This window comes from Vicugna pacos, chromosome 3 (assembly GCF_048564905.1).
Source record: "Vicugna pacos chromosome 3, VicPac4, whole genome shotgun sequence".
NCBI lineage: Eukaryota > Metazoa > Chordata > Mammalia > Artiodactyla > Camelidae > Vicugna > Vicugna pacos.
This window is the reverse complement of record NC_132989.1, coordinates 47,156,904-47,180,357: the sequence shown is the minus strand read 5'-3', so window position 1 is coordinate 47,180,357 and position 23,454 is coordinate 47,156,904. Positions and strand designations below refer to the sequence as shown.

The 23,454-nt window shown below is 37.7% G+C and overlaps 1 protein-coding gene and 1 non-coding gene across 3 annotated transcripts in view; both read right to left on the bottom strand.

Moving 5' to 3' along the window:
- The window catches only part of EFNA5 (ephrin A5), a 267,270-nt gene that overhangs the window by 228,068 nt on the left and 15,748 nt on the right, over window positions 1-23,454 (bottom strand). The gene's annotated exons all lie outside the window — the stretch shown is intronic.
- LOC116278208 (U6 spliceosomal RNA) lies at window positions 13,850-13,956 on the bottom strand. Its single transcript, XR_004187605.2, has one exon. It is a non-coding gene; the product is annotated as a U6 spliceosomal RNA (small nuclear RNA).

Here is a 23,454-nt window from a genome sequence, read left to right as displayed (position 1 = left end):
TAATCAAATGCTGTGTATTACCAGCACCGAGAGAACTTTAATTTTTTAAAAAAGTAATAGGTTTATTAAGTTATATACATTGTAGCACTTTAGAGGATTCCTGTTAGACACAGTCTCAAAAAACATATTAGCATATAAAATGAAACTCAAAACACAAAGTATCTAGAATACTTTGTGTAAATTGAGTACTTCCTGCTACACTTTCCCAAATCCATTCATTATGAAAATTTGTCACTAGGTATATATAATACTGAAAGTACTTCTTTTTGTTTCCTACCTAGGCTACAAGCTATTCATGGTCTGGAAAAACAGCTAATCTGTACATTATTGAAAATGCCACACCATATTGTACCCAGAGAACAGTTGATAAATACTAAATATTACATTGACAATGAGTAATGGCAACTGAAAACAAAATTACAATGTAACTCAAGGATGAAATATGAAGCTGAAATAAAATGGATGTGAGTCTCAGTCAAGTCGTCCCTTAGTCTTTTGAGGTCTGTGAAAAGTTCTTATTTAGGACAAAGGAAGGTAGTATTTTTGAGATCTGGGAAAGATAATGACATCAATCCTGATTAATATTACAATACTAAAAAACCAATCATGTGAGAAAGACATGAGGAAGGAAGGATGGACAAGCCAACTCACATAATTATTTTATTTTCTGCACTTATAGAAAATAAATGCAAAAGAGCTAGCATATTATCTCAACATGTGGTTTTTAGGTATCCTAAATACTTTTCTTAAAGTCTCCTATATTTGCCTCTAGTGAAAAGGAAAAAGGTGGGAAAGAAGGAGACATTTTCATTCTGTTCCTTTGAACTGCTTTTGCACTGTTTGAAAATTATTATGTGTGTGTTACTTTAATAGAAATAAAATTTTAGTGTTACGGTACACTCAATCAAAAAAATGCAATATTTAGCAAATTCTAGTTAGTCGTTTTTAACAATTAATAAACGATTAGCAAATAATTCTGCATATTCTGCATCTAAAACAAAGGCCAAGGAGAAAAATATAAACTTATATTTTAAAATATATGTAAACTTTGCATATATACATATATGTGGACTATATATACAGAAATAAATATGCATATATAAATTTTGTCCATGGTAAAACTAAAAAGGTATAATTGTTGACATCCACAGAGCCAACATAGCTTTCCTGAACACTGAAAAATTACTAGTTCATGTGGATACACAAGAACAGTTCTTCCAATAGAACACTGAGGGGTATGAAATCATTACCACCAAATGTTTATTTTATACCTACTTCTTAATGCAAATGAAGTATAACTTGAAGACACAGAGATGAATATCTTTCTAATAAAAATGGAAGATAAATATGTATTTACATCCTCTTAATTATCTCTGCAGCACAAAAGACTTTAACCACTGTCATTTAAAAAAGATTCAACAGAAACTATTCATTTCCTCGAGGGAAAAATAAAAGAAGAAAACTAAAGTTATCAGAAGAGCTTTAGTTAGGGTCAGATTTCACCAAGTAACAGAAATTTGGAGATTTTGCATTTATTTGAAATTTCTTAGGCATCACTCTGATGTTCTTCACTAGTTTATCATGGGATGGGTACCAGTTTCTAAAGGAAGCAAGAAACCAGCCCCTTGGAAGGGAGGCCCTGCACTCGGTCCTCCTGGCGGTCTTGCAGAGGTGCTGGCCCCATCCACCCAGCACCCGGCAGAGAGAAGGAAGAACGGACGTGGACCGAGGCACCGAGTGGTAGAAACAAGGCAGCTGCTTCTCTCACTCAATCTCCTCCCTCCCTTCTCTCTCTCCTTACTTCCCTCCCCTCTCCTTTCCCCTCTCTCTTCCCAAGGGCCCTGTCTTTTTCTACATCTTCCTCCCTCTCTTCTTGTCTGACTCTGTTTTCCTCTCCTCCCTGTCTTCTCACTTGCTCTCCACTCCTCAGCTCTCCAGGTCAGTTTCTCCTCTCCTCTAACAGGCTCCATGTAGTTGTAAGTGGTGCCCTTCCGGAACAGCCCTGGCACCTTGCAAGAATACCCCCAAATTATGACACTTTGGGAAAATTCCAGTAGGGAAAACCATTGACACAGTAGATGAGAAAGATAAGCAAATACTGGATCTTTCCTGTCTTCACTCTACCAGCAATCTCCCCTCGTGCCAACTACCTACTGCTTTTCTCTTTTAAAAAGCACATTATTCTCCGTCTTGTTGATCCTTCTCTCCTGCATCCTTTCCCCCTCTTCTTTGTTCTTCTTTCCATCTTTATAACACTAGTTGAGTTATGTGAGTTATGCTTCCATAATTAACCAAGATACATGATATATACCTTTTATAATTAACCAGGTGCTCCACAACCTTCCACTTCAAATACACACAAAATCTCACCATGTTTTATCTAGAGAACACTTCCTTCTCCCATCCTCTCTCCTCTCACTAGCAAGCCTATTGCAGAAAATTCAGAGGACATGTCTCAAATGAACACTCTTCAAGGATGGAAATTAAAACTATATAGAGCCAACTTTTTAATCCACCAGAAGAGATCTCCAATATGGTTGTTGACAACATTCTTTGAAAATATTTTCCTAATCTACTCATGTACCCAAAAGTGCATTATTTAAACTAAGTTTAAAAACTGTCCTTTCAAAATAACTTGGCCAAAATCAGACTTCAGAATTCACCTCAAAGTTCAGTATTTTGTTTCTTTATGTGCAGTCTGCCCTAAACTCATCGTTACTAGTGCACTTTTATGCACAGTGCAGAATATTTTCCATTTCTTGCTTTCCAATAAGTGCACACAGAGGTATAACAAGAAGGGAAAAGTCCCTCAAGTCTAAACTGAACTTGTTATTTTACGTGCACTCTGCTTTTTAAAAATTTCTTCCTGCTTTCATTTTTTTGTGAGCCATTTGTGAATCTTAATACCAACGAGGCCAGACTCAGGGCCCTTTTCTGCAGTGGACTCCTCCAAAAACGTTAAAAATCTGTTTTTCGGTCAAATTACATGTAAACTAGTCAGTTCTACTCAAAAGCCCAGATCAGAGGTGCAGTTAGGCTGCAAAAATCTGATGTGCTGACTCTTTTCACCTTTCCCATCCCTTTCTGCATGCAGAAAATAAGGGAAATATTTCCTGAGCAGATGCCAAATGCGCCCCGGTACTTGCGCGCGTGCTGGGCGCTGGGCAGCGGCCGCCCTCCGCCCCGCCCGCCGCCGCGCCCCCGCGGCCTCCCGGCACTGCTGCTGCGGCACATTACTTCCGCTTTTCTAACTTTTCCACTTGTGAGCACCATCAATTATGCACTAGAATAACAGAGGCCTGGCAAGGCAGTGTAACATAAAGGCCGATTATGACGATGAATAATTTAAACACCTACGTGCCATGTTCCTTTTACCACTGATAGGAGGCCAGGGGAATGGCACGCATGTTGAAGATTCAAATGCACTGGAGAAAGCCCCCAGTACACTCAGCAGGAAACCTTCCTGTTCACTGTCCACTTGGAGCAGAGAGGCAAAATGAATGAACTGCTCACAAAAGTATTCACACTTGCAAAAACTGATGAAAAATCGCAAAGGCCACCCATCCTAACAACTGATGTGCATTTCTGGCCCTGGATGCAGCCCAGGAAGTTCAGGAAACACTACTTTCGAGGTCCTTGGCATCTTAGACCTTCCAGAAAAAGGTAAACAATTACATATGCAAAGGTTTTAAGAGAAAAGACACACTGTTTCCACGTAAAGTTACTCCAACTTTAAGGAAACAAACTTGGAGCCTCTCACAGAGTCTATACCTTGGCTTGAGTGTGATGTATGACCTGGAGCTGGCAGGCCATCAACAGATGTAGAGATGGCTGGTCTAACTCTCTTTGAAACTACTGTATCTCTTGACCGTGATTCAGAAACCCTTCAAGTTTCTTCATTAGTATTCTATGTTTTACATTGCGATTTGAAAATTCACAGAAAAACAAACAAACAAAACTTACATTCAAAAACTGCAGAGAAAACAAGTATCCTCCTTGAAATGCCCTGGGAAGTTCAAAACTCGGTAACACTGACAGCCTCTGAATGCCAGGAGGGTGCTGTACTTCATCCACAGAAGCAAATTAAAACTTAAACTGAAACTTTGTGTACACCCCAACTGATATATATATATACATATAAAACTGAAAAAATTCATATAACTGTATCAAGCCTATTTATCTCCTTTATGGAGATCATTCTTGAAATATAATGCAACATTTCCAAACCTTAAAAAGAAAAAAAGGAGAGTAATCCTAGCAGTCTACGCAAGAGTGGAAAAGAGAAAGAATAAAACTAGGTATCAGTAAGGATGTTGATAAATCAAAAGCTGGCCTTAAAAATACATGAAATTCAGGAGAACAACAGTTAATTCTTGTCAAATGATACTCAACTTCATTTTTGGAATGAGGCTCCTATTATCTAGAAATATTCCAAAATTAATCCTTAGTCTACATGCGAGCTAATATTACATTTCTAAATGCAAATTGATGAAAACTCTAGGGGGAAAAACCATTTTGAACTGTGGTTTCCAGAAGGCTTCAGGTTTAGTCATGTCAAATTAAAGGGGAGCAAAGCGTCTTAAAATAACATTCTTCCTAAATCGCATCCATATGATTTAGCAAATTGATATGGCCAAAGTCAATAAATCATGATGCAGAGTTTTTATTTTAATGTATGACTGCTTTTATTTTATTTTTTGCTTTAAGCCAACTCCTTATCATTTTTAGCCCAAAACTGGATGTCTATTCTTGTCTAGGCAAAATCAGCTACTTCTCACATAACGGGTTCCTGCTTTTGGATTTCAACTCACCAGCAGGGAAAGAAATGTCCCCACCAATTCTGTGGGGCACAGACCTAGCTGCCTCTGTGGTTGCACCAACATGCATCCCATCGGCTGCCTTTCAGCCAGCAGTATTTCAATCTGTAGATTTTTCACCACTTTTCAGCGTGTAAGTGCTTCTTTTTCTTAACCCCAGGGATTTCATTTTGTGCTGACACATACTCAAGAAGCAATCTCCATGAAACTATCCTTTTAAGGCAAGCATTTTGTGCACTCCTTAATGATGGGTGTTTAAGAGAAATGGTAATTATGATAGATTTTGAGCCTTAGGTAACAGACAGCCTCACAGTGAGAGGGTTCACTACATTTAAGACCAAACTCCTCATTAAGAAATGGAGATGTATCAATTCAGATCCGTGCAGACACACTGACAGTGAAGTTCAGGTTAGTAAAAGCACTCATGCCTCACGATGGATGGTCTCCTGAGTGAGCCAACATTCCACAAGGCTGTGCTAGTTCGCCCAGACTGTGAACAAATGAAACTTCTTGGGGCAATTAAACCTAAGGGAAATTGGTTGAAAATATTATTGAAAGTATCAATGCTTTAAATATTATTCCCCTCTTTCTTATTCCTTTTTATGACTTCAAAACTTGTTTTGTTTAAATATGTCATTTTAGCTACCACGTTAGATACTCTGCATGCTACAACACTGATTCTGAAATCAGTTTCAGACAGACACAATCTACATCGTCTTAACTAAAGCTAGTAACGAAACTACCATGAAAACATATTTATATGTATGTGTATGTGTGTATGTTTTATATATATTATTTGTGATCTGTGAGCCTCTCAAAACAGATTTCAATTAAACATTACTATTAAATGAGAAAAAAAGAAAGCAAATCCTTGAACCTAGATGCCATGACCTCAATCCCTTCCCCATCCATGTGCGTGCATAAATTTTCCTGCCCAGCTTGCCTGCAAAAATGGCAAACAGAATTTAATATTTCATGGACCCCAAAGCATAAAGCATGTTCAAATTCAATACAAGGAAATGCTTTATCTCATCCTTTAGAGATTAATAACCCAAAACTGTGAGAAACTTCAGAAAGTCATGACAAATTTTAACTAACTGACATATAAGCTTCATCAGGACACTCTCAAGCTATTAATAAAATGGATAATCTGAAATAAAGGATCTGTTTATCAGTTTACTGTAACATATTTGTTTCCAGAAGAGACGCTATATCAAATTACATGATTTATTACAGTTAAAATAACTTGGAATATCATAGCCAATTTTTTTTCTCAAGAAGATAAGACTGTGTACTCAAATACAGATCATAAGCTACGTATCCTGCATACCCAATACTTCTGTTAGAAAATTTAAAAGTTAAACCACATTAAGGCTGTCTGAAAGGGAAAGAGTGAAATATGGGCAAACACGGTCCCATAATAACCAGCTGTGAAGGTTGCAAGGTTCAGACAGAGGAGTAGGTGTCATGATACCAATACGGGGCAATAATCTGTAAACCATCAGAAAAGAGCATGAAAAGTATTCAGCATTTTATAAATATTTGAGAACCAAGCAAGCATTTCTGGTTTAAATCAACCATATTTTAAACTTTCTGGTTTTATAAGAACATCCTACTATAAATCTTCCTAAAATTTGCCTGCTTTTTGTTTATTTTATTTTACTCACGCCAGTAATGACCACTACAAATGTCTAAATGCTGAACTAAGCAAAGATTCTATCACTAAATTTTACTGTGGGAGGCTTCAATTTCTTCTATAAAGCCAACAACAGTAAATAATTTCAGTATCGGTCACTTTCTTTTCGTTAAACCATAACCAAAAAGTAAAATCTTTATAGAATCTTAAGGGGAATCAAAAGTCTGGAAAAAAACAGAACAACTGCCATATCCTCTCCCATCCTTAATCCACCCCCCAGCCCCCCAAAAAAGATTTTTGGTTAAAATAACTCTTTTCGATATATAATATTTAGACTGACAAGAGAAGTCCTGAGACTCTATCCTGCTTCCAGCATCTGTCAAGAAAATCACAAACCTAATTCTCAATTCATGGGAGAATGCTAACAGGAGATGAATAATGCTTCAGAGGGAGAAAGCATATTATTAGAAAGGTTCATGACCAAATACTCACAGAGAGCTGCAAAGCCCCCTTTTTTTTTTTTGCTTTTCAAGTATGAGTTATTCAGTTAAAAATACAGATAAAGAACAAGTTATTTTTAATGAAAATCCTCAAAAGGGAAGAAAAATATAATTTCATAATCAATTTCAAATGGAAAAGCTTCTAAAGAGAAAAATGACTAAGCCAATGGTTTACTTTTTTAGGTCATTTTTGCATGGCAATTACTCTTCATTAAAAAACTGCCTTTAAAGGCTCCTACTTTCCGATCCACACAATAAATCTTACCAAAGATACCAAAGATGCGCTAAATCATCGAATGCTGTAGAAGCACAGAGTCTGCACTGCAGGTGGTGAGAAATTAGCCTCTAGTTACAAAGGTGTGTCTTTTAAAACACAACATATTGCTTTGGCCATTGAACACTCTCCCACTTTTCTCCATCCTATCTCCTCACTTACAGGACAGCAACAGGCATAAATTAGGATTTTCAAATATGGGATATAATTTACACTTTCTAGAATATTACTACTTTGCAAACGGCAGGGGATGGGCAGGGATACAGCAGCATTCATTTGGTAAGTTTAAGAATACACCAGACACTTGCTTAATAATAGTGGTACCAGAGGTAGCACGGTGAAAGAGTCAGGAGCTCAGTCTCTGGAACCGACTACCTGGGTTCATAATCCCAGTTCTGCCATTTACAACAGTGTAACCCACATCTCTGTGATTAATCCATGCCTCAGTTTCTTCATCTGCAAAATAAAGATGGCAGTCATAGAACCTACCTCACAGCGTCGTTATATAAATTATATGACTTAACAGACGGCACTGTTTGAAGAGAGATGGGTACCTACTAAGAGCCAGGCAACCGTTTTCCTGTTCTAAGGCTGTTGAGCAGACTATGAACATAGCCAGCGTTCATCTTAGCGCCTGATCCAGCACTGTGGGAGCCGGCAGTATTTTTATTCTAAAGGCACAGCTTAATAAGAACAAGCTTAACAATTATTAGTGCCTTTATAAACCATGAACATATAAATAAACAAGCATCTCATCTCACTTATTATCAAAGAAATGTGTATTAAAACAACAGCTCTTTCTTGAGGGATCATTAAACAAGATCCTTTAAAAAAAAAAAAAAAAGACCCAGGACTGGTAAGAGAATAATGAGAGTAGAAAGCAATCTAACAATATTACCAAGAATTATACAATGTTAATACTGTTTGACCCAATAAACCCAGTAATATTCTACCCTAGAGAAAAACAAAACTATAAGGAATGCTTTAAGCAAGTTTAAAAAAATTGAGTTACTTATGGGTCATTTATATGATGGACAACTACATTATGAAAAGTTGTATGTCTAATGTGAAGGAACAGTAATTCAGTATTTCTAAATAGTCAGCAAGTTTGGGATATGCCACATATAACTAGAGTTTCTCCATCGTGATCTGTCAGTGATTATTCATATGTTAAAGGCACTGAAAGGCTCAGACATAATGTCACTTCTTTAATCCAGCTTTCCCCAAACATACTGGTAACAGAAACTCTGAGGGGAAGGATAGTTAATATCTATTATTTCCCATTGAACTAGAGTGCCATGGAATGAGATGGAAAAGTAGTGGTTAAGTGAGTAACGGTTAACCGAACTGATGAAAATTTACGCAGTCATCGACAAGGATAATTTTCAGTATTATACAGGTTGTTTCCAGCAATGAGAAAATACTTACTATATAATACTAAGAAATAAAGGGCTAGATGCAATCAACTAATTAATAGCCAAGCATACGAGAAAAGCTCACATAGAAATATCCCAGCATGAATTGCTGAATTGTGTGTAAACTTTTCTCTAGTGCAATGCTCCTTCTCTAATGAAAACAAATTCACAGTAAGAAAACCAAGGTGAGTTAGGGATACCAAGTCCCATCTCCCCTCTTCCTGATTTGGGAAGCATAGTTTGTTTATCTGGTTGTTACTTTAATAAGGCCTGAGGGGAGAATCCTTACTGAAAGTGACCTGTAACAAGAAAGAAGAAAACAAACAGAGCGATCATTCAGCTCCACCAGAGGAATACATGGAAGCAGTCAGCCCTGTCAATTTGAAAGAGGCTAATGAAACATTATCTGCAGGTGAGCGGACTGTCTCCCAGCATTACAACTCTAAGCTACAAATGATTTCCTAACCACAGAGGTAACCACTATACAGATACTTTGAAAGACAAATGAGAACGCTGGCACACGCAAGGTCAATCACAAACCTCCCAGACAACTGGGAGGTTTCTCCTTCCCCAGAAGACGATCTGGGGGTCCTGCTGAGCACACCTTTGCAAGCCACACCACAGTCACTTGTCTCGTATTTCAGAGGTTGAATTTTAGCAGCCTGGTGTACATTCCTATTCATGTCTAAATAAATAAAATGTATGAATACTTAGAGTAAAGCTCACACAGAAGTTGAAAGCTGTAATTTTCATTGTGTTGGAGAAAATGAATAAACATCATTTTCCAATCCTTGTAACTGTTTGATTCTGATTAAAATTGTTTCATGAAATGATTATACAAGAGCCTGGTAGGCTATAAACTATGGGGGGAGGAAAAAAAAGCATCAATTATGGACAGTTCACATTTATCTATGAACTTTATTAATTAATATATCAGCTTTCCACATTGACCATGATTTGATTTGATGCAATACACCCTTATCAGGGAATTTTTTTTTATTTTTATGACCTAATGATGCATTTAATTTTTAATTAAATTTCACTTTAAAGTATAGAGTATGTATAAAAGCCAAAGCAAGTGTGCAGCATCTGTTCACTGCATCTGCACTCACTACCACAAAAATTAACCTTAATCTAAAGAGGCACAAATGGGTTTTTATGCCATCAGGAGGCCCAAGTACTTAAAAATCAATGACTGTCCACCCAGGCCAAGAACAGCTGTTTCATAATATTCCAGCTCCACACTGAGCCCAGACTCAACCCCCAAAGACTAGCTTAAAACTGTTCTCGTTTCCCCAGTTGAAACTGTCAGAGAAGGACACGATCTAAAAGCCATGAAGTGGGTTAAGTGGAGACAAGACCAGGGAATCTGATCTAACCAGACGGCATTGTGACAGGCAGCTTCTACCGCCTTCACTTAATGCTTTAGTGAAATCATAAGCAATTGTATTTTCTGTGTCCAGAAATCCACCTAATGAAAAAATTTACCCACTGGTGTTAAAAGGCAAACGAATGTTGAGAGTGGACTGATTCCCAAACTGCTGAAATGGAAGTTCTGTCCCTGGAACCCATGTGACTTGTAAAGAACGCTGCATAATAGGGCAGTCACGACATCCTCTGAAATGCCTGTGTTTTTACCTTCCTGAATGACATGAAGTCAAGATGGAATGGAGAGGGAAAACTGACACGTGCAAAATAGAAAGAAAAAGGAAATACTGGGATTGGCCATCCTTTTCCTTGGCACCCTGGGATTTTCTACTAGTTCTTTCTGGAAACACTTTAAACACAGAATTACGTACAGGAGAGCAAGGGGGAAAAAATCTCAGAAATCATAGATGAGAAGACAGATCTGTAATCTGTGTGACATCTAAAATGTCATTTGCCTCCTGTTTTTCCCATCTACAAAGACAAAACAAACAAAATCAGATGAACTTGAAGCACCCATGTGGCACCATCTTTATGTGTTTTCCTGATCCACTCAAGAACTAAATTTTAAAAGCCACATATTGGGATAAATGACTAGGTAACGTAAGAAAGCTACCAGGTGGCCTCCACAAACAATAAAGTGGCAATAAGACACTCCTCTTCCAACATTGAGGCATTCTGCACCGCCTGACCTCTAACAGGCTCAGCTCTGTAACACCTGAGGAGATCTACCAAATGAGGTCAGCATCTTGCCATCTTAGTGTCCCCACTGTGGCGGCTTCCCACCGTGGGGGTTCTCATAAGATCTGAACCATGGGACTTGGGTGGTGACAACTCTGGCTGGTCACAGATTTCAGTCCAGCAATTTAAGGGAGCATGAATCAAGTGGGTTGAGAAATCATGGGATGCACCCTCTATTGACCGCACAGAAACCCATCCCTCTACTGACCGCCTCCTGGTCTATCCTTCAGGGCCCACGGACTCCCAGCTATGGTGATCTGCTGTGCTCTCCACATCCTGGGGTCCTGCCTGGACCCAACCATCTGGGCCCTGAAAAGGTTCCATGGTCCCCAGGCTGAATGGTGATTGTCTCCAGAAGCGCCTTTACTGTGTTTCAAGCACCAGGGCTTATTAAAACCCCGAAGGGAAGTAATCCCTGAATGCCACTAAAAGGTCCCCAGCTGCTACCGTTTATGAAGTAGGCTTGACAAGACAGGGGAGAGGAAGGAGGGGGGAGGCAGGAAGAACGGGAAGGGAGAAGAATTTAGACAAGGGCAAGTTATCCAAACAGAGCCCCCATCAAAAAAGAGTCATGTTTTATCAGCTTAAGCTTTCCTGCCTCCTTTCCCAAAGGTATTTCCCCCCTCAACTCTCATTAACTCTTCTCTATAGCTGTCTCCTTTCTTTAAAAAATAATAATAAAGGCAGCACATGGCTAGAGCAAGTCCCCAAGTGTGTGAAAATTAGAAAGACGAGCCAGATGAATTACCTGGAAACAGGACTGAATGTGTCTTCTCTAAAAATCTGGGAGGAAAATGGTTTTTTCATGGAAAAGAATTAGAGTGGCTCTCAGTATCTGTCTCTCCCTTCTTCATTCTTTTGAAAAGGACTTTTCATCTCATTAAGTTAAGCTGATTAATAAAAATTCAGCAGTTTGCCCATGGATCCTTTAGAAGTGGTGATACAAGCTGAAAGATGCAGGCGGAAGGTTTTTGTGCTGGAGACAATGAGGGGGTGACTTCTTAAATCCATCGTTGTCATCCTCCATTAGAGAGAAATAGGCACCTTGACTCAGATTCGTCAGACAAACACTATATTGCTACTTGGTATCTCCTAGGAACCTTCAGGGAAAGTTTACTACTTACTTATAAACAGAAGGAGAGAAAAAGAAACATTTCAGAAAAAAGTAGAACATTTTGCATCATTCCAAAAAATCTTTATACAAATTAATGAAGAAAACGTGGCCTGCAGAAGAAGGTTCTTTAAAGGGGAAAAGGAATGTTATCCAAAGACATTTCTTACGTAAACAGAAACTTGTACTTTTTGCTGTAAAACAAAACAAGCAGATAAATTCGGTTATTTATTCATGAATAACTGTCGATTTTGTTATTCAAAAATACTTTTGTTAATTAGCTAGTCGGTACCTGACACACAGTAGATGCTTGAAAGTTAAAAAATGAATTTCCTCAAATTTGTAAAAACTGTCATTTACTTTTAAAGGTGAAAACACTGTCTGATTATATAACGCCATGACTTGCAAGTGTTTTCAACTGTTTGAGTATGAGATAAATTCATCCAGAAAAAATTGTAAAACATCTATTATGTGACAATCTCCAAACAAGGGGACAGAAAGATGAGTAAATCTGCTTTGTAGGAGCTGAGTGTTTTCTTAGCCACCTTTAACTTGCATAACACTGCATTGTTCATTTGCATTTTATCCAGAGACATCTAAATTAAAATTATACTATCATTCACAATATTTTGTTTAAAAATCCCCCTAAGTGATATTCACTATTCATATGTTAACATAACTACCAAATTTATTTCTATCAAATCTTTACATGTGTGTGACAGTGTTTTTAGTACCATCTTAACCAATTTGCTCAAAATACACTGGATCAAGTTTCATAGTTAGTCTCATTCTATCATTAAATCTGCCCTAAAACACCAGACCAAATAAATGTTTTTGTCTAAATCTTACTTCAAAAGGATTTTAGGGGAAAAAAGAAAATGTTATTTTTACTTTAGTCATAGCTTGTGACACTGCACAGATTTAAAGTCATTAAGTCTTTACAGAACAGCCCCAAAATATTTTAAAGTGTTTGGCATTTTTGAAGATGAAATTCTTGATTTCATGACTGTTAAAACAAAAACAACAAGCACCCTTAAAGGCCCACCCTAAGCCTTGACTAAATCAGTCGGTCTGCTGTTACTGTTTTCGCCAGGTGAACATGGATGATTCAGTAACATGAAAAAAGCCAAACTCACTTGACCACACATTCCCTGTGGCCTAAAGCCTGTCACCTGTTTTGCCATCATCAATCCATCTCTTCAAATACGTAAGAGGCTGAGACCAAACAATGCAGCTGAGAAAGACAATGAATAAGGATCTATTTACACTTCTACTGTGAAGAATAATCATAGGTTCTCTGTGCCTTGTAATTGTCAAGTACAAAACGTGTTAACTAAAGCGTAGCTCCTTTTCTATGAAATGAAAGATGAGCAGGATCTAAGCAGATGCTATGTGCTTAATGGCATCATCATTCTCATATCTTAAAAATTCTACAAAGTGCCTACTGTGTGCCCAGCACTACGCTAACTACAGTCAACACAAGATTAACAAGGTGTGACCCTGACACCAAAGCAATCAGTGTATGTGGTGTGGTAATGTCTTTAGTGAGGTGAGAAAGTTACTACTGAGGAATGGGAAAGGCACTGGGGGAGGCACTAGCTAGACATGTGGTGGTTAGTTCTCCCTTTGACAAACCCACTTGAGTTCCTGAGTCTCCCTGTAAACACGGAGCCAGTGACAGTCACTCACTCATGTTATGTATGTGTCATTATTGAAAGACATAGCTGTTGAGAAAATGCTAAAACTACTGCTTCTGTAAAAATAAAGTGTTTTCATGGGAGTGTGGAGGTAGGGCTGGGAATACTGTTAATTACTACGGAGGGTACTGTCACTGAACATAGTTCTTAAGATAGAATACCCTTGATTCCAAAGAAAGGTGAAGAAATCTTATTGAAAAAGCTTCATTATGTACGATTTTTTTTTTCTTTGTAAAAATACAGAACGCTTCACGAATCTGCGTGTCATCATTGCGCAGGGGCCATGCTAATCTTTTCTGTATCATTCCAATTTTAGTATATGTGCTGCTGAAGCGAGCACTCATTATGTAGGATTTTTGTGTGTAAACTATACACATTCAAGATCAGTTCGCCAAGTTCCTCCAGATACAGTAATTTTACTATGGAATCAGGACTTTTGAATATTATTATCAGCATGTTGCAGTCAGCTAATAAGTAGGTTTAAGTAAAATATAAAATGAATGATAGTTATGCATAATAACGGCTCTATAAACATATTATTTAGTTTTTTCAAAAATAGCGTCTTTGTGATGGTGTCACTCTGATAATGATACAAAACAAAAAGCAAATGACATAGTGGATAAACTAATTTGCAGATAAGATAAAGTGCAGTTTATGTATGTAATTAAATAAAATTACTTATTTTGCATATTAACTAATATCAATGCATTTCTATCTTACGCAATTCTGGAAATACAGGAACCAGATACAAACTTTTCAGTCTAAATATAAAGTTACTATATATACACTTTCTTCAGCATCTCACAATTTCATCATGGGTACAACTGACTGTAATGGATTAACAGAAACTCAATACTTGTAAAAAAATACAGTTTAAAAATCATAGTTTCATAATCAAAATTTTTATTATAATTAACTCTTATTTTAAGACTATCTTTTAATCAACATAACTACATTGTTAAGTAGTAATAAATATCAGCAAAATAAACCTACTTTAATACTCATTCTGATAACCAAAGATCAAAGATTACAAAATTACAAGCCAAGGGAAAAAACGAAACAGATTCTACAGAAGTTAAACATGGATTCTTAAATTTAGTCAGACTGCTTTTATTAGATGGCAAGGAAATGAAAAATGTTAAGTTCATGTCCAACAAATCACTAAATGCAGAAACACACTGGCGGACACACATCCCGCTGTCGGTAAAGGCTGCTGCTCACAGATCAATCTACTTGGATGAGAACAAGCCCTGACCTCTAAGAGGACACATCTCCGTGCTCTGTGATCGTGATTAGTCCACTGAAAACCCACCACTGCCACAGAAATGGGGTCAAGCCAGTCCAGTCTACCCATGAAACTGATCAGGAATAATGCAACTAGAAACAACTAAGAAAACAGATCCTGAAGTAGGCCAGGTGTCTCCAAATAAATGAGACGATTTCTCCTCTGTAAGCAGGTCTGTCTAATGCAAGGAAGGCAGAAAACAGGTGAGTGAGCTAATAATTACTCACTGCTGTTTACATACCCGTCTCCACATTTACCATCATCTTGATGCAAATGCACTTAACTCACTTAAAATTTTAATTGATTTTCTGGCTGAATCATTCTTTCTTGTATAGTGAACTGGCATCTTGAAACCTATTTTAAAGATTCAAACTGTCTTGTCCATTTTGGTTTTCACTGATTATTAAAGTAATGGTTGAAATATTCCTTTCATATTATAAAGTCTACAATGACATTATTTACATTTTTAATAATCAAAAATGAGTACGCAAAATTAGACACGCTAAAGCAAAAACGCAGGACGAAAGACTGACAGTGGAGTCGTACTGATTTAATGTATCATAAAGGTTTAAATTGTATAGTTGTATGCTGCATTCCAGTACTTTTCTATTTACCCAATGTTCTAAAGTCTTCCCTTTTCTACTTTATATCTCCTCCAAAAAGCAAAAGGAAAACAAATGAAAATCAAACAGTTCAGTAAATCAACTTATGATTTAGATCTTAGAGCTGTGAATTGAAAAACTTTTTTTTTGTTGTAGGCCCTCCTTTGTCTTGTTTTAAAACACTTTTTTAAAAACCTTGCTTAATTTTTAGAACCAAACTAAACTGAGAGTTTAATCAAGATGCAATTCTGTCAAAGTTTCCCTGTGTCAAATCTCAGGATTGGATTCATTAACTTGGATGATGGTGACTTGGCTAGTTTGGGCATAAAACATACCCAAAGCTATGACATTGTATATCATTTTTCTTACTGACTAACTGTAACTTCAGTGTAGTTTTCCAGATAAATTCTTAAATTCATGATTAGAAGTAACACAGAAAAAAATTTTTTTTAATCTGTAAAGTTGAATTTGAAAAGAAAAACCATGTGTATGTTCTCTTCAAATGTTTATACATATTGTATTAGTTGGTATTAGTTCCTCTGCACAGATAAAATGGGACAAAGGGAGCACATTATATATTTTATCCAAGGAAGTTAAAGAGACCAAAAGATTCATGAAGCTGAAAACAACCTCCCAGAGGACAACAATCCTCTCATTTCACAGATGAGGGAACTCGACTTGACCAAGGTTAAGTGACTTGCCCAAGGTCAAACAGTTAAGTAGTGTCAAAGCGCTGACACATCTCAGATCTTCTGAGTCAGATGCTCCAGCATAAGAGATCAACTAATTCAATCACCTTGTTGTCAAGATGAAGAACAGAGCCCTGGAGCATTCAGTGATTTGCTTAAGGTCAAACATCCAGTTGGTAGAGAAAAACAGTGACATCCATGTCACCTGACTCTAGGCTGGGGTATTTTTTTTTTTTAAGATATTACTTTGTCTTTCAAACTGACAAAATCAGGAAGCATTTCCACATGATTAACACATGAGTTCAGTTAAATTATCAAAACATTTGGCAATAGGCAAGCAAGAAAATGAAATGAAGAGAGGAAGTCTATAGGCAAACAGTGTATCTCATAGGTTAATACTCAAATGATTCTCTAACAACAATAATACCTAGATTTCACTGAGCAGATATTATGCAGCAGGCATTTTACATGCATTTACTTCCTCAACGGATCATCGCAAATTATACATCCTCTCTATTTCACACAAGTGGAAATTGAGAATTAAGGAAGAGTAATAAGCATTGAACCCAGATCACCCAACTCCAAAGTCAGTGCTGTCTCCTTAACATATCTCTGTATCACTGTAAGATTTCTTTGTACTTAAACAGATGATGAAAATGAAGAAATTCATGCAAAAGTATTTATTAATAGCTAACATATACTAATCACATACTCCATGTCAGGCACTGTTCTGATGTAATATGTCATTTAATCATTACAATAACCCTACCAGATAAATGCATTTCATTCTCAAATACAGATGAGGTAGATGAAGCAGGAAAAGGCTAAGTAACTTGTCCAGGACCACAATAATTAATTAGTGGAGATGCTGAGAACTGTCCCCAGGATCTGCCTTAGACTCTTAACCATCAAGAGCCAGCCTTTGATAGTGTTTCTGCACGTAAACCACAATCCTTGACCTCAAGAGTCTTAAACTGTAGGGAATGGAACACATACAAAGATGCAGACAGTGTGCACAAACTACAGTATCATCCTTATACCAGTATTATTCATACACACGAAAGTAAAGGAAGGGTAATAACTTCCACTGCAGAGGCACCAAGGACTGTGCAAAGGCCATGAATCACCTAATGTTTCTGAGCACACATTTCAACTAAAAGACCTGGGTTAGCCTGGCAAAGCAGATGTCCGTAACGAATAAGGTGCCAAAACTCTTTCTTCCCCCTCCATGTTGTCTCTCTGGAGATTATCTAGGAACCTGATCCACCCACATCCTATCAGGAGACTTCTGCCTTTGAAACTAATCAGGAATAATTTACTGGCTGTTAAGCTATAGGGCAAAATCTCCTGTGATGAGAGGAAGTAACAGGAAGAGGAGAAAGGTGGGAGTGGGGGTGGGCTCTGGGACACAAAAGAACATAGAATCAATCCAAGCATTCAGATACTGCTCCTGATGGCTTAAAAAACACATGCTTTTTGCTCAGAATATATTTACTGTGGAGTGAAAAGCTGCATTTTAAAAAATTTTAAGCAAATCCATATTGTTATTATGTAACCCAAACCTGACTGAAAGTGCAGGAATTTGGATTAAATAGAGGGAAGAATTTCCTGATGATATGACTGTTGAAGTCTGAAGTCTTTATTCAAGGAATTCCAGAATTTCTCCTGAAAATCTTCAGAAATAGCTCTCTATTGTGGCCAGCCTTCCGGAATCCAGCTTACCCGAATGCAGAGGAGGAGGGCTCGCTGGCTGGTGAGTTCCCAACTAGTCCGATTATTCTTCATACACAACATACATTGTGTATACATATGGCCTCACAATTAGATTCAAAGAACTGAGTTCACAAAAAACAGTGCACCTCCAGTCATACTAATTATCTGCGGTAGGCGCAACAGGTGCAGCTTGCTACTTCTCAGTCTATTAAATGCTCAACAAGGAGGAATATGTGTGCATTTTTAACCCTCCTTTCATATTCACACATGGTCTCACTGTTCTTCTCCACTACGCCTCCTCCAAACTTCTGTCCCAAGGTAACCTTTCAACATTTTACTGAGTTCTGTCATACAAAGTGTGTCACTCCTCACAGCCCAGCTCAGTGGTTAAAGGCCACTGACCGGCCAAGTTCAAAGTATACAAAGCTCAGTTTTCACATCTGTAGAACAAAGATCTTTATAATTCCTTTTCTCACAAAAGATGTCGTCAGGATTAAATACATAATGACTGTGAAGTCTGTAAAGCACACAGCTTGGTAAACAGCAAGTGCTCAATAAATAGGAGTGATTCAGAAATACATCCATCTCTGGAGGGGCACACAAGCAAGTCTGGGCCTGTAAAAGCAACAGTGCAGCATTATACCCTCCTCTGAATAAACGTCAAGGCTTTACCTGAGGGTTTTGTAAGTGGCTCAAAGAGCCGTAGGGGCTCCTCACAGCCTCTCAAAAGCTAGGGGAGAGAGGTAGGGGGAGACTCAGACCCCAGTCTCTTTTAAATGCAGCCTGATGTTTACTTGGTGGTTTCTGTTTTTCTTTCTTTCTGTCTTACATAGTAGAGGTTTTTGCTACTGATTTTCATGAACAATGTTTTTTTTGGCTAAAATAGAAGTTTGAAAACAACAGCTCAATCCATAAATTGGAGAAATAATTTAGATGTGAAAGAGCACCCCTGTGTTCCATCTAGAAATACTAAAACTGCCCTGATTTTTACCATCCCACCACCTAACCACTTACAAACCAAGCCTCATTTGCAGATCTTCAACCTTCTGTTGACACCCTACACCATGGCTAACCTATTCTAGACCAAACTTCCAATTTCCCACCAAATCTCACCCACTCTGAATTAACTACTTTTGGTATATCCCCCACATCCACTGACAAAGTTGCAGCCCCAAGTCTTTACTCCTGTTGCTATGGATCCCCAGATATTCTTCTACTCTTTCTCCCTATCTCTACTAAAATCATACTCATCATTCAAGGCCCTAGACTACATTATTCTTCTTTCAGAAAGTAGTTTCTGATACTCCTGAACACATGTGCCTTCTCTGTCCATAGCATTCCTTGCTTTATTGTGACATTGTTCGCTTGTTGTTCATTCTTAGTGTGACCTGAGTGAAGCAAAACATTTTGATCATTGCCTTGACAATTAATGAGTTTCCTAATTGTCTTGGTATTTGTGTGCATGCAGTCTTTAGCACTGACATGTTCACATCAAGTGTCCTAGAAGACGAGGCATTTAAGATGAAGGGATGCTTACAATATCAGTCACAATGAACAATAATCCAAAAATGTTACTGGCTTTATTGTGTCTTTATTAAAAATCACTCTGCAGTCAGGACACATGAGAATTTCATTTTAAGGATGTTTACTTTTCCAGTTAGTAAATGTACTGGGATGGTTTTTACTAAAACATAAGTCAGCCAGCTGTTTGTTTGGGTTCTTGAATTGAATGGTAATAATATAGGCAGCTTTTTAACTCAAAGTACTCCACTTTAAACAAGGGAATCTGTTCTACATTTAAATGATTTAATTTTCCTTTAAAAAAAAAAGTTTAAATTTTTCATAGAATAAGAACATCTCCGCTTCAGAACTTCAGAACTTGCATTTCAGATGGCATATGGTTCTCCCTCACCCATTTGATACCCTGGGGGATGCGGGAAGCACTTAAGAGACCCAAGAGAGTATGCAACCTGACATGACAGCTGAAGACAGAAAGGCTGACAAGCATCAGAACAGGTACAGGGAGGCAGAAGGATTAGTCTGGGATCCAGGTTTACCCCTCCTCTTTCAAGTCCACAGAAATGCTATACATTTCATCTGCCCTTGAGAAGACAGCATCACCAGCACGAAGGTTTCACTCAGAAACAGGCTGGACTCACCAAGACCAACAGCTTCGTGCACCTTAACCTTCTCTGCAGCAGCCAGGGTAGAGAGTGGTCTGGCACTTCTTAGTCTTCCAAACTCTGTAACCCAGTATAAGCTCCTGCGGCCTTTGTAGTCTACATGGCGCGTTTACGACTTCAGCTGTGGGCCCTGTTCATTTCCCTCCGCAGCCTTTTTCCTCCGTAACACACGCATACTTGAGCCAGCTCTGAGTGCTGACTAAGCAGGAACAATAGGAGGCTTTGAGCCGTCCCGGCCAGCCCCAGGCCCAGTCAATATTTACTTCGGTTTGGAGCCACTGTTTTAAAGCTCCTTCCAAGCAGAACTCAACAGTGGGGAGTCCTCAGAGGTTTCTAGATTTTATTTTAACAAGAAGGAAGAGGAGTGTAGAGATAGAGTAAATAGATTACTGTCCAAGCCACTCTCTGAGAGAAAAAAAGGAGGCTGTTCAACAAAACAGGTTAGGCTTTCAATACTAATTAGCAATTCATAACAAGAAAAACCAATCGTCTTCCAACGCTGATTACTGTAGTCTTAAAACGCCCTATCAGACTGAGGTGCAAATCCACTTAATGTGACCCTGTATATCTTGTGAGCAGGGCTTGATCCCATCAACCACCCAATGCTCGCTTGCCACTGTGTCTACTCTGCCCAGAAGGGCAATGCGAGGGCCCAAGGTGGAGTTAGTCCAAACTCCTTGAGTGGCTTCCAAATCGGATCTCACACATACCACCAATTCAAGTGTGTCCTAAAAAGAAGCTGTGATCACCCAACACCCAGAATTAAGAGTGTGCTCTGGCAATACTAGTACACGTGCTGCTGTCTTGGCAATGTCCAGAAGGGAGATCAGTGGCTTCGAAAAGAGTGACTGAAAAAAAAAAGTCACACTCACTTCCCACCACTCACAGTGGCTTACTATGGGATGGCAGGTGAGAGGTGGGCTGGGGAGGGAGGTGGTTCTAATACTGTATCAAAGTCTATGGAGTTTTTCCTGTAAGTTTACATTGCCTTTTGTTGAGGTAAACGTAGAGATATTCTCTTTATTTAAAAAAACAAAAACAAAAAGCTATTTAACTGTAAATATTTTTGTAATTGCCCAGTTGGTTTAATTTTTTTTTTAAGGAGTCAGTGTCAAAAAACTAACCTGAAGTGACATTTGGCAAATTTTACTAAGATGATTAAGAACATATAAAATTACTAGAGATTTCAGTTAGATACCGGAGAAAAAAAAATCATAGTTGTTTGCTGTAACCAATTATAATGCTCATTATTCCATTCAAATCAATAAACAGAATTCATTCTTTTTCTTAAAGACCTAATTTTACATTCTATTCATGTTTTACAGTATCTCCATAAGGGAAGTCAGATGATCCAAAAAATTTTTAGGAGAGAAATTAAAGGGTGATTTGCAGCTGTCCAAACTCAAAAATTCGAGTTTAGGACTACCTACTATTAAAGCGCAGTTCACCACTGTCTGTTTTTTAAACATGTAAAATACATTGACCTAATTGGGCACTTTGTAAAGAGAATGAAGATAACTCAAACCTCCCCTCCTCAGAAAGTGTAAGGTAAAAGGTGAGGTATACTAGGATCAGCTTGTTCTATCATGTTTGTCTAAATTCATCAAATGCACTGAAATATGTTCAGCTCTAATCTTCACTGCACTCTTTACCATATTAATAAAAGCTAAATAATTAAAATGCAACTAAATTCAATCATTTGAACATCTTAAGGAATTACTGAATTGCTATACACTCAATTTGATCAATCAAGCTCTCATGCAAAGGAAATACTGAGTCAGCCTAGCTGAATGGAGTCTCTGGTTGGTATTTTTTAACTGACATATAAGAGTGATAAGGAATTTTTTTAATAATACAAAGTCTCAGTAAATCATCAAAATGTAAACTTCTTGACTACCCTTTTATCAAGGAAGGAAGCCTGGAACACTGAGGACAGGAAGGGATTGTAACCTTAACCATTCATCAGACACTGAATCCATGTAATATAAAATTACAAAGTTTAAAACTTAAACTAAACTAACAGCAAGCTCATTCCCTTAACAATTTTCACTTCCAATTTAGCAGAACAAAAGACCCACTTTTGTATGAAATGATACACGAGTAACAAAGTTCAATAGGATATTCCAGGGAGCATGGCAATACTAAATATTAAGACTGTAGTTTTCAGGAAAATCAGTTATGCAGAGTTAGTGATGCTCTCTCAAGTAATTTTGGTATTGCTAAAATTAACTTTAGTATTTTTATTGCCAAGTGCTGCCCTCAGTTGTCACTAAATTTCTGGGCATAGCACATAAGGACCATTGATAATTTCCCTTATGAATTACATTTTGTTGGGTTTAAGTAAGATTTATACCTCACTCAAATGTTATAAAATAATTATATATGATTGCGATTGTAAAACAAGTAACAGGCACACTTGCTATTATCCCAAATAACTATAAACATATGACATAAAACCTGCTTTGAATAACCACCAGACAAGTCTTCAGGAAAGTGGCCCTTTGACAGTAATGTGTTAAAGAAACTCAGGTTTCAGTGCATTAAAATGTGTGTTCCTTGACAAATTCTGTTTCCTTTCTTAGCTAGACGCTGTTATGATTTCTTTATGGTCCTAAGATCAATGTGTGTATTTTAATATACACTAAGTTTAAAAGCAGTTGATAACATGACTGCTTTTTTTTTTTTAAGCAGTGTTTTAAGCACGGAGGCGTCAAGAGGCTAAACCCTGTTCTTCTGGCAGGAGGATTCAGAAGAATCCAAGGGTCCCAGGGACAGCCAGGCTGCCTGTAAGGAACAGCCCCAGACAGGAATTGATTTGTTTCAACAAGCTCCTCATTGGAAATACAAGCATTCCAAGAGGGTGTCGGTATTCATTAATTTCTCCTTTGAGATGGAGATATCTCATTATACCTGTGAAGTCCAAAGAAGAATATCAGGGTGTTAGAAGTCAAAGAGGAAACAATATATTCGAGACAGACTGAGAGGGCATTAAAAATAAACTTGACCAACTTCACAAAGGAGATCCAAAATTCCTTTCTGGAAGAAGGTCCCAGCAGATTTGCCACTCAAGTGTCACTCTTCACACATTATTACTCATGTAGAAATCACAAGACAAAGCCTGAAATGTGAATTCCTTTAAAAGATAACCCGATGTAACTGCATAAATCGCGTATCTATCAGGAGCAACATATATTACAAAATAAGACAACTTGATTTTTTAAAAAGTCACCTCTCCCATGATATTTTGAAACTAAGTTTTTGTTTAAGAATGTATTTTCTATGCAACTTACAAGAATATAGAGAATTATTGAGCAAGATTCATCTGTGCAAAGTGAGGTGATCCTCTCAATCTACATTCTAATTTTT